Source organism: Onychomys torridus, chromosome 7, assembly GCF_903995425.1.
Source record: "Onychomys torridus chromosome 7, mOncTor1.1, whole genome shotgun sequence".
In the NCBI taxonomy this organism is placed as follows: domain Eukaryota; kingdom Metazoa; phylum Chordata; class Mammalia; order Rodentia; family Cricetidae; genus Onychomys; species Onychomys torridus.
In genome coordinates, this window is record NC_050449.1 from 48,993,247 (window position 1) to 49,005,786 (window position 12,540).

At 40.6% G+C, this 12,540-nt stretch overlaps 1 protein-coding gene across 3 annotated transcripts in view; it reads right to left on the bottom strand.

The window, feature by feature from the left end:
• The window catches only part of Scaper (S-phase cyclin A associated protein in the ER), a 366,940-nt gene that overhangs the window by 62,587 nt on the left and 291,813 nt on the right, over positions 1–12,540 (bottom strand). The gene's annotated exons all lie outside the window — the stretch shown is intronic.

Here is a 12,540-nt window from a genome sequence, read left to right on the forward strand (position 1 = left end):
TTTTTCTAACATGCAAGGTCACATTGTGCCACTCCTCAGACACCTTCAACCTTTCTTTTGAGACAGGGTTTCTCCTGGATGTAAACCCATCTTGCCATTGGTGAGATTACAAGCATATGCAGTGCACCTGGCTTTTTATGTGGGTTTTGGTGATGCAAACTCAGGTCCTCACGCTCGCGAGGCAAGCGCTGTATTGATTTGCCATCTTCCCAGATCCTCCATGATGATTTTCACTTAATTAATTTTATCTTTAATTTTGTGAAATTGCATGTTTTAAAGAAGGAATTCATTTTAAAGGAGATTTTTCCTTTATATCTTGCATGGCCTCTGCTTCCTCTGAGTTCTCTCTCTATATGTTCTATTGGAGACTTTCTTTAAACATAGTTATCTTGAGGGGTTTTTGTTGTTGTTGTTTTGTTTTTAAACACACTAAAGATTCATGTCCAGGCAAACCAATCAGTGTATATAGCCTGGATCCAGTAAAAATCTGTATGACAAGATCTGTGTGACAGGCTTCAATATGCTTGATTAGGGAGAGACCCAGTTTCCCACCTAGTGGGAGATACCAACTATTAATATTTTAAAGACTGTTTTCTTGGGCCAGTCAATTTCACTATTCAGAATCCTATATTCTCCAAACCTGAAGTGTGCCCAGGAGGCAGAGGCTCCTACAAGTCCAAGTGCCACTGATCTGGGAGATTTTTTTTTAAAGGTAAATATTTTTTAATTTTAATATTTTTTATTAAGAAGTTTTCTACTTACCCTACATACCACTCACAGATCCCACCTTTTCTCTCCCCTCACCCCCCAGCTCTCCTTCCCAAGCCACCCCTGGTCCCCACATCCTCCAAATCAGGGTCTGAGAAGATTTTTAATGATTCATATTTCTATATGGTTGGCTGGTGTTTCCAGGTCCTGAATAATTGGTTCAATTTTTTCTGTGAGGGGCGGGATGGGACAAATATTTTGCTGTGGGATGGTCTGTATGCTGTAAATGTGTTGCTCTGATTGGTTGATAAATAAAAAGCTAATTGGCCAGTAGCCAGGCAGGAAGTATAGGCAGGATAAACAGACAAGGAGAATTCTGGGAAGAGGAAGGCTGACTCAGCAGATGCCAGCCTGCCATCCAGGGAGCAACATGTAATGGCACACAGGTAAAGCCACAGAATGCGTGGCAACATATAGATGAACAGAAATGGGCTGAGTTTAAATGTAAGAGCTAGTCAGTGGTAGGCCTGAGCTAATGGCCAAGCAGTTTTAATTAATATAAGCTTCTGAGTGATTATTTTATAAGCAGCTGTGGGGTTCGTGGGGAGAGAAATTTAGCTACAATACTTGGATGTACTCATAGCAGGTGAGACCTCTGACATACAGGGCATCTAAAACCACCTCTTAAAACATTACTATTTATTTATAAATATACGTAAGTTATGTGCATTGAGTGTATTCTGGTGCCTGAGGAAGCCAGAAGATGGTGTGGAATCTTCTGGAACTGGAGCTACAGGAGGTTGTGAGCTGCTATGTGAGTTCTGGGAACTAAATCTGGGTCCTCTTTAAGAGTAGAAAGCACTCTTAACCACTTACGTCATCTCTCTAGGCCCTCAACTCCCTAATTTAGACTTTCAGACAACCTAACTCTGCGATTATTTTAAAGCATGCGCACTCACACGCATACGAACAAGAGAGCAAATGCTCTAGAGGCCACAAGGATCTGACCTTCCGGCACTGGAGGTGCAGGCATCTAGGGTGGGTGCTGGGAGCCAAAGTTGGATCTTCTATAAGACTAGTGTAGGCATTCTTAACCACTGAAGCATCCCTGCAGCCCCACCCTACTCTTTCCAGGCCACCACAGGGACCTTCTTTTTATACCTTCCCTCTTGTTCTCTTCCCCCTTTTCTCTTTTTTCCAGTATAGTTACAACAGGCTCAAACTAACATTCCTCCTGCCTCGGCCTTCTGAGAGCTGGGATTCCAGGCATGGGCACTAAGCCTGCCTTCTACTTTCATTTTCTGAGATGTTTTGTAAGACTTATTTTTTAAGCCTTTCAGGGTTTGGTGACACAAATTTTCTTCTGGCATTCTTCCTGCTAGTTTAAATTTAACTTTTGGCTAATCATCTGCTTTCCAGATTAAAAGAAATATTTACCTTCTTTTCTTTCCCATTCTTGTCCTTTAATGGATTATTTGTTTTTGTTTTTCGAGACAGGGTTTCTCTGTGTAGCTTTGCACCTTTCCTGGAACTCACTCTATAGTCCAGGCTGGCCTCGAACTCACAAAGATCTGCCTGCCTCTGCCTCCCGAGTGCTGGAATTAAAGGCGTGCGCCACCCCCACCTGGCTCCTTTAATGGATTATTAATGTATTTTTTTTAACTGTAAAATTATTGGGCCCACAGATAGAATGTAATTTATATGTTTGATCCCTACATTTTAAAGTTAACTCACCAGAGATAAAAAACTTTCTGGTTCTTTCAAACACTACAGAAGAGTATGAGTGATCCATTTTTGGTTAGTGTTAGAGGTTTTGAGTCTTTATCAATTTTTGTATTTTTCAACAAGATTATACAGTTTTTCATCATAAAATGTTTAAAATAAAGCACTATTCATGATTGAAGGTGTTTTTTTAAATAAACCCTTTGATCACCTAGAAAACCCTTTATCTAGTAATTCTATCTTTTAAGAATATAGTTAAGAATCAAGAGGAAAAAAATTTCCTGAGATACAAAATTAATGGCCCTTATCTAATTAGTTGTTTATCTCATCTTTAAAAACCCACTTAAACACATGAGCAAGGGAACAGAGCAAGTGCTCTGCTCCCCCTTGAGTTTTTGTTTGTTTTTGAGGGTTGTGTCTACAAAGGCATTTGGTGCCACTAACAAGAAGTAACTAACATGGGGTAAAGAGTAATGCTTACTGGGTTTTCGAGTAAAGGACTACCAATATTGTATCAGCCATTCATGTAAGGGTTTTGTTTTGGTTTGTTTTGTTTTTTGTTTTTTTTTTTTGGTTTTTCGAGACAGGGTTTCTCTGTTTAGCTTTGTGCTTTTCCTGGAACTCACTCTATAGACCAGGCTGGCCTCGAACTCACAGAGATCCGCCTGGCTCTGCCTCCCCAGTGCTGGGATTAAAGGCGTGCGCCACCACCGCCGCTGTTTTCATGTAAGTTTTACAGATTAAGTAATCAAAGTCCAGAGACTTCAAGCAACACCCAGATTTCATAGTTATTTCACAGAAGAGTGGGACCTTGACCCTGGTCTGTTCTGTTCTAAATAAAGCTCACAGTGTGCTTTCCTGACCAAGCACTCATTCTTCCCTATCAGTCATCTCTTTATTGAAGACTTTGGAGAAACTTTGTCTCTGGAGGACAGAAGTGAAAATTGGTCATGGGCCAAACACTGCTCCATTGATGTTGCTTAAAACCCAATGGATTCCACAAGAGCTTTACTAAAGAAAAAGAACAACAGTAAATGATTGTTGTGGTAATACTGGCTGAAATGTACTAATCTTAGTGTCCAGAAGCTGTAATGTGGTTTGGGAACCCAATGTTTCATTTGTCGCCCCCCCCAAAAAAAAAAAAAATCAAAATCCAAACATTAAATCAGGTCTGCTTCTAAGCTACTCCTCTATTCTCCCCCTATGGCTGACATCTTCTGAATTTTCTAAGTATCAATTTTGCCATGGTGTCATAATGTAAACACAAAGGTGGCAGCCTCCTTTGAGGCTTGCTGGCATGAACTCTGGGATGTCAGGCCAGGCTCCACAGAACCTCAATACATAAGTCAGCATATGACTTTTTGTTTTTAACCATGATTGCTGAGTGTCAGTGATCTTCAAATCCAATTCAACTGACCTTGCATTTTTTGCATATAGCCCCCCTCCCTCCAGCCAAGTCTCTTTCCTCCTATGAGTACTGGCCCTTTTACTGATGAAAATTGTGTTAGCTGCTTTTAAGTCAACTGGACACAAGCTGGAGTCATTTTGGAAGAGGAAACCTCAATAGAGAATGTGCCTCCACCAGATTGGCCTGTGGGTCATTTTCTTAATCAGTGATTGATGTGGGAGGGTCTGCCCATTGTGGGTGATGCTACCTCTCTGCAGGGAGTCCTTGGGTGTATAAGAAAGCAGGATGAACAAGCCAGGAGAGCAAGCCAGTCAGCTGCACTCCTCCATGGCCTCTGCTTGAGTTCCTGCTATGTGTTCCCTCAGTGATGACTGTTACTGGAAGTGTAAGCCGAATCAAAAATAACCTTTCTTCCCCAGGTTGGTTATGGTGCTTTATCACAGCAATAGAAACCTTAAATAAGACAGTGTTCTTCTCTGTGTAAGGTTTGTTTTTTTTATTCAAATACTCAAAGGCATTTTTTTCTCCTCCTGTATAAACCTGTCTTCTCTCTTGGTTCCAATTTATGGCAATGTTTTAACAGAAACAGTATTTCAGCTAGGGAAAGAATATCAAAATCGCCAGAATTAAGGCAAGGGGAGGCCTAGCTTCTTTATAAAGCTGTTCAAAGCCAGTTTTGATGAAAAGAAAAAGCAGTGGAACCCCATGGCGAAGGTGCGGGGACAACTCTTCAGGGCAGCACTGCTGTTTCCCTTCTGTGTGGGGTGTGTGTGTGTGTGTGTGTGGAGGGTGTGTGTGGGGTGTGTGTGTGTGGGTTGTGTGTGTGTGTGTGTGTGTGTGTGGAGGGTGTGTGTGTAGGGTGTGTGGGGTGTGTGTGTGTTTGTGTGGGTGTGTGTGTGTGTGGAGGGTGTGTGTGTAGGGTGTGTGGGGTGTGTGTGTGTTTGTGTGGGTGTGTGTGTGTGTGGGGTGTGTATGTGTGGGGTGTGTGTGTGTGTGTGTGTGTGGGGTGTGTGTGTGTGTGTGGTGTGTGTGGGGTGTGTGTGTGTGTGTGTGTGTGTGTGTGTGTGTGTGGGTGTGGGTGCTGTCACCTGCCGAGGTGACATGTACGCAGCCTGCTCTCTTGGATCCCTTTAGGAACCGAAAATACATAGTTACAGAGTCCTGCTGTCTGCTTAGGATCAATACTGCAATTTGAATTCACTTCCTGCAGAGCAGCCAGGCCAGGGGCAATGCTGAAAAATCCCCTGCCACTACACTGCTGCCCAGGGCTCTGTCTATTGTACACCTGGGCTGCGTAGGTGTGGAACACATCCCAGTCTGAGGTGAGTAATCTGTTGTGGGCAGAGGAAGGTCACTTGCTTAGCTTACAGCTGACTACTACCCCTTGCTGTATAGCCAGTCTTGTCTTTGGAAAGAGCTATTTAGCTTTTGGCCTTTCTGAACCTGTTACTCCCAGGCAGAAATCTCAAACCATTCTTTTTAAGCATATGAAAATTTATTCCTTTGTGTACTTTTCCTTTCCTTTTGTCTTTCTTCCTTGCTTTCCTTTGGATTGAACCACAGGTCCTGTACTGAGTCACCCACTTCTCTTTATTTTAGACTACTCTGGTATGGTCATTATTTCACTCATAATACTAGCAAATTTAAATAAATTATTACTGGAACATATTCATTATATATAGTGATTTTCATAACAATATTTTCATATAAGTTTATCAAATACTTAAAAAAATTTTTTTTTTGAGACAGGGTTTCTCTGTTTCACAGTGTTGGCTGTCCTGGAACTCTATGTAGACCAGGCTGGCCTGGAACTCACTGAGATCCGCCTGCTTCTGCCTCCTGAGTGCTGGGACAAAAGGCGTGCTTTGATCATATTTGTTCCCCATTCCCTTTTCTTCCCTGCTGTGAATATTGCTCTGTGTAAATAAAGTTCTGATTGGCCAGTGGCCAGGCAGGAAGTATAGGCGGGACAAGAGAGAAGAGAATTCTGGGAAGTAGAAGGCTGGAGAGAGACACCGCCAGCCGCCGCCATGAAAAGCAACATGTAAAGACATTGGTAAGCCACAAGCCATGTGGCAAAGTATAGATTAACAGAAATGGGTTAATTTAAGATAGAAGAAGCAGATAACAAGAAGCCTGCCACAGCCATACATTTCTAAACAATGTAAGTTTCTGTGTGCTTTCTTGGTTGGGTCTGAGCGACTGTGGGACTGGCGGGTAAGAGAGATTTGTTCTGACTGTGGGCCAGGCAGGAAAACTCTAGCTACAAATGGTGCCCAACGTGTTGGCAAGAGTTTCTACCTAAAACCTGACAAAAAAGATTCTAAAATGGAGCTAAAAACAGCTTCCTAGTTGTCTCCCTCAAGTTAGCGGCAGCCTGCTGGTTTGAGCTACTATGGCGGGTTCCTGGCCTGTGCGTCTGACTTGCAGTGTGGCGGGAATGAGGAATCTACAAATGGCACTTTACTCTGCTGCATGGTGGATTTAGCCTTTGCTAGTTTAAAAAAAAAAAAAAAAGCTTCTAGGCTATGCGCTGCTTTGATAGAACTGCTTCTGATAGTTGATGGTACACATGGCTCCAGACCCAGAGCTGGCGGTAAACTGTACCACCGCCATGTTGGGAAGCTGAGGTGGGTGGAGCCAGCAGCTACAGCGGCATTTCAGTCTTACAAAGATGAATATTACACAGAGAATCTGGCTTATGTTATCTTTGGAATTTTTAACTACAGAAAAAGATTTGATCATAAAAGCTGTTGAGTTAAACAAATATGTAAATTTTAAAGGAACCTTGACTTCAAAATTTGGATATAAGGATATGTTGCTTTGGAAAAGAGTCTCTGCTTTTGTTTCCACAGAAAGCCAGAGACTATGGATTTGTTCCAGATTAAGATACTTGATTGGATCAGCCAAAACAACCTGAAAGGTCTCAGATGACACCATGGCCCAGATGATCCAACATCCAGAATGGTTTCAAGGCAACTGGCTCAGAGGTTTACCCTCACAGACTACTCAATAATCCTAAAATTTTCTTTGTGTTCTCATAAGATACAGCGCCCCATCCAGCAGGAAGTAGTAAGAAAAACTACGCCCAATTTCCCAAAATTATCAAGCTGGCTTTGGAGATGGAATTGGCTCACTCCTTCTCTAAACCCAAGCACATTGTTTAAAGAAAAGGTTAAGAGATTCTTGTGTCCCAAATCAGAAGAGCCCTCTGGTGTGGGACAGAGAAAAACCAATATTTTATTTAAAACAGGTTGATTATAAATGCAATCTCTTTCTAAAGATAAAAAGGGGATATGAAATAGATATGATAGGATGAAAGGGTAGATTAATGAACTTACTTCTAAAAGAGCAATAATTCATTTAAAATGTTTTACATTGGTATAGATTTTAGTCTATTGATACAAACTTAAAGTTAATTTTGTTATACTGTGTGTATATTTCTACTCGTGTTTAAGGTATTATGTTTGTATAGCTCATTTTAAATTGAAATGGATAATTAAAAATAGATTAATAATTAGTCATCTATGATAATCATACTCACAGCCATGTTGGTTAAGTCTTCTAGATATACATAGAGATATTTCAGATAGATAGGTAATCTTCAAATACTTCAAAGACCTACAGAATATGGCATTTAAAATACTTTAAAAATTTAGACTTTCTGGACAGTGAGACATGTGTGCTCCTGGCAGCACCGATTTACTTCAGAGAGGAGGATGGGCATTGAAGACACTTCATATCTTATCTTCACCTTGGCAAAAACAGCCATTTGGGCAAGAAACTGTTCTGGCCTGGACTGCTTGATCAACTGGACATGCAGGAACCATAGAAAGGTGACCACTGAACTTTGCTTGACAAAATGGTCCTTCAGGTTCCTGCTTTGCAGAGGAAACTGCCAGACATTCTACAGGACACTGAGAGAAGTGACCAAGAGACTCTAGCTAGCCCTGTGGGCTGAAGACAAATGCCCAAACTTTACAAAGGAACATTAGGTGACTGTCCAGGCTGCCAGCTGTCTCTGTCTACTCTTGCAAGACTCCCGAAAAATGCTTGCATCCTTCTCCCGGTTCTCAGGTAATATTATATCCTTCTGAGGGCTTTGATGTGGTTGAAGGCTAGATAGTTATAATTTCCTCAGTTATGATAAAAGGTAAGTTAGATATAAAACCTTAGACTCACAAATATAAGATAGATAAGATATCTTCTTTAATATTGTAACTGTAATTCTTGCTTGATAATTGCTTTGTTATATGTAATTGTACTATGTAAAAGTTAAAACCTTCCTTAAAAACAAAAGAAAAGGGGAAGTGCTGTGGATATCGCTCTGTGTAAATAAAGTTCTGATTGGCCATTGGCAAGGCAGGAAGTATAGGCAGCACAAGAGAGAAGAGAATTCTGGGAAGTGGAAGGCTGGAGAGAGAGACACTGCCAGCCGCCAGCCACCAGCCGCCGCCATGAAAAGCAACATGTAAAGACACTGGTAAGCCATAAGCCACGTGACAAAGTATAGACTAACAGAAATGGGTTAATTTAAGATAGAAGAAGTAGATAACAAGAAGCCTGCCTCAGCCATACAGTTTGTAAACAATGTAAGTTTCTGTGTGCTTTCTTGGTTGCGTCTGAGCGACTGTGGGACTGGCGGGTAAGAGAGATTTGTCCTGACTGTGGGCCAGGCAGGAAAACTCTAGCTACACTCCCCTTCTCCTACTTCATTCCTTTAATCTTGTTAATATTTTCCTGCCCTGTATGTATAAATGATTTAAGGTCTCTATAAAATTCAGGCCACACAATTGAGAGAAAAGATGCAATACTTATCATTTAAACTAAACATCTAGTTTGTGTGTGTGTGTAAACAGATGCACATTCTTGCTATGACACACAAGTGACAGTCAGAGGACAACCTGTCAGAGTCAGTCCTCTCCCTCCACCATGTGAGTCTCAACTCAGGATGTCAGCTTTGGCAATAAGCACCTTTATCCACAGACACACCTCACTCACCCAATGTTCGTCTTTCTCAGTCTGACCTATTTTACTTAGTATGATTATCTTTTTTGTTTGCTTTTTCGAGACAGGGTTTCTCTGTGTAGCTTTGCGCCTTTCCTGGAACTCACTCTGTAGCCCAGGCTGGCCTTGAACTCACAGAGATCCGCCTGCCTCTGCCTCCCAAGTGCTGGGATTAAAGGTGTGCGCCACCACTGCCACCTGGCTAATATGATTATCTTTAATTATATCCATTTTCCTTTAAATGGAATATTTCATTCTGCTTTATGAATGAGTAAAACACCATTGTATAAATATACCAGTTTAGCTACTCAGTAGTGAACACTTAATTGGTTCCATAATTTTTTGGCTGCAGTGAACAGTGCTCTAATAGTACAGATGTGCATCTTTGTCTGTGCTATGATGACTTAAGAGTCCTTTGGGTACATACCCAGGAATAGTACTCAGTCACTTGGACATTCTATTTCCAGTTTTTATTCTGATCTGCACAATGGCTGAGTAACTTTACATTCCGACTAACAGCGTACACAGCCCATCTCATCTTTGAACGTACCTGTCATTTGTTTTCATAATGACAGGCATTCCGAATGCAATCTCAGAGCAGCTTTAAATTGAGTTTCCCTCTTGGCTAAGACTATTAAACATTTTTTCATGTTTATTGCCATTTGTATGTCATCTTTTGAGAGCTATCTGTTTTATTAGCTCATTTATTGATTGGATTTTTTTGGGGGGGGATTCTTTATATATCAGAAGTAGAGCTGACATATTTTCTCCCTTTCTGTAGGGTCTTTTTTTTTAATTTATTTAAATCTTTGTACAGACTGTTTCCTGAACTGTGTAGAAACTTTTATATTTCATGTAATCCCACTTGTCAATTTGGGGTTTTACATCTGAGCCTTTGGAATCCCTTGCAGGAAGTCCTTTCCTATTCCTCTTTTAGTGTTTCCCTAATAGTTTCAGAGTTTCAGGTCTTACATTTGAAGTTTTTGGTCAATTCTCAACTAATTCTTGTGCAGAAGAAGAGACAGAGCTCTAGTTCAATCCCTCTCAATGTAGACATTCCGTTCTCCTACTATCCTGTAGAAGAGGCTTTGTCCAATGTAATAGGTGGTTGTAGCAGTATGGGTTTATAACTTGTTTTTTATTCCATTGATTTATGTGGCTTTTAAAAATTAAAACAGTTTTTATTTATTGTCTATGAATGTGCATGTGTGAATGTAGGAGTGTGTATGCCCTGGCACGTGTGTAGAGATCAGAAGACAACTTTCAGGAGTTGGTTCTCACTTCTACCTTTTTTGTGGCAGAGTCCCTTCTTTTGGCAATGGCCAGTGTATCTCAGAGTAGCTTCCAGCTGATTCTCTTATCTCTTACTCCTATCTCTTGGTAGAAGTACAGAGATTACAGAGGCTCACAACATCTGGCTTTTCATTTGGATTCTAGGACAGATTGAAGTCACTGGGCTGGATGGCAAGCACTCTTTCCTTTTGATTCCCTGTCCTACTGTGTCTGTTTTTATGCCAGTACCATTTCTTTTGGTTACTACAGCTCTGTAGAAAACCTTGAAATCAAGCAGGGGATACCTCCAGCATTGTTCTTTTTGCTCAGGATTGCTTAGCTGTTTTGGGGTCTTCTGTGCTTTCATATGAATTTCAGGATTTTTTTTCTATTTCTGGAAGAAAGTTATTGGAATTCTGATGGAGGGTTACTCTGGATTTATAGATGGCTTTTTGTTAATACAGCCATTTCACAATATTAATTTTGCTGACTCAAGAGTATGGGAAGTCTTTCCATCTACTTTCATCTTCAATTTCTTCAGCATTTTAAAGTATTCATAGTATAGGTCTTTGACTTCCTTGGTTAGGTTGAGTACAAAGTTTTTTTAGAGCTACTGTGCATAGGTTGTTTTCCTGATTTTGTTCTGAGCATGTTTATTGCTGTCAGATAGGAACTATTTATTGTCTGCTGATTTTATATCCAGCTCCTTAAAAGTGTTTATCATATTCTTTTTTTTTTTTTTTCTTTTTTGGTTTTTTGAGACAGGGTTTCTCTGTGTAGCTTTGTGCCTTTCCTGGATCTCGCTCAGTAGACCAGGCTGGCCTCGAACTCACAGAAATCTGCCTGCCTCTGCCTCCCAAGTGCTGGGATTAAAGGCATTCGCCAATAACACCCGGCTGTTTATCATATTCTTATTGCAAACTATCCTCTTCCTCTCAATGCTATTTGATCTTAAAATCTGTTGGAATTTCACAAAATTTCAGGTATAGAAAAAAAACCATAAAATAAAAACTTCTCAATTATATTTTCAGGAAACCAAGGTCCAAAGGAGATACTTTCCCAAGGATCCAGAAACTAATCAGTACTATGATAAGTGCTAGTGTGGATTCTTAAACCCTACCTTAAGAAGAACCAAGGAAGTCTCAGAGAGCCATGCAGTTTCTGTAGCTTCTCCTCCCAAATAACAGATTTGTTCCCATCAGTCTGCTAGTCCAGCCTCAGAGTGCTCACCAGCTACTCACTGGAGACCGCCAACTAGACAGACCTAGTGCTCTATGATGTAGAAGACAATGCCCTATGGCCTAGATATCATTGGTCTCTCCCCTCATTTGTGATAATCAGAACAAGGTTTCCATTGAGAACTAGTCAGAGTTCAATGTCTCCTTAACATTGCCCCAGTCTCGCCATGTTTCTTACATAAGAGTGTGTAATCCATTCATCATCCTATTCTCCAGTGGATGACGTCTTATTCTCAATACTATTTAACTATCTCACAGAACATGAGCTTTTTGTCCAACCTCTACCCCAGAAGTCATAATACACTCTGGACACACTGATTCAACTTAAATACCAGTCTATGCTATAATAATAAAAACAGCTTGGTATTGGCATAAAAACTGGCATGTGGACCAATGGAATCTGACATTAACCCACACATTTATGAACACCTGATTTTTGACAAAGAAGCCAAAACTGTACAATGGAAAAAGAAAGCATTTTCAACAAATGGTGCTAACATAACTGGATGTCAGTGTGTAAAAGGCTGCAAATAGATCCATATCTATCACCATGCACAAATCTCTAATCCCTCACCATGCACAAAACTCAAATCCAAGTGGATCAAAGACCTCAACATAAATCCAGCTACAGTGAACTTGACAGAAGAGAAAGTAGGAAGTAGCCTAGAATGCATTTCCACAGGAGACCACTTCCTAAATATAACACCTGTAGCACAGACACTGAAAGCAACAATTAATAAATGAGACCTCCAGAAACTGAAAAGCTTCTGTAAGGCAAAGGACATGGTAAATAAGACAAAATGACAGCCTACAGAATGGGAAAAGATCTTCACCAACCCCACATCTGATAGAGGACTGATCTCCAAAATATATAAAGAACTCAAGAAACAAAACAGTAAAATATCAAACAATCCAATTAAAAAATGGGCTACAGATCTGAACAGATAATTCTCAATGGATGACGGAAGACATTTAAGGAATTGCTCAACATCCTTAGTCATCAGGGAAATGCAAATCAAAACGACTCTGAGATACCATCTCACACCTGTCAGAATGGCTAAGATCAAAAACACTGATAACAGCTTATGTTGGAGAGGATGTGGAGCAAGGGGAATACTTCCCCACTGTTGGGAGTGAGTACAAACTTGTACATCCACTTTGGAAATCAGTATGGTGACTTCTCAG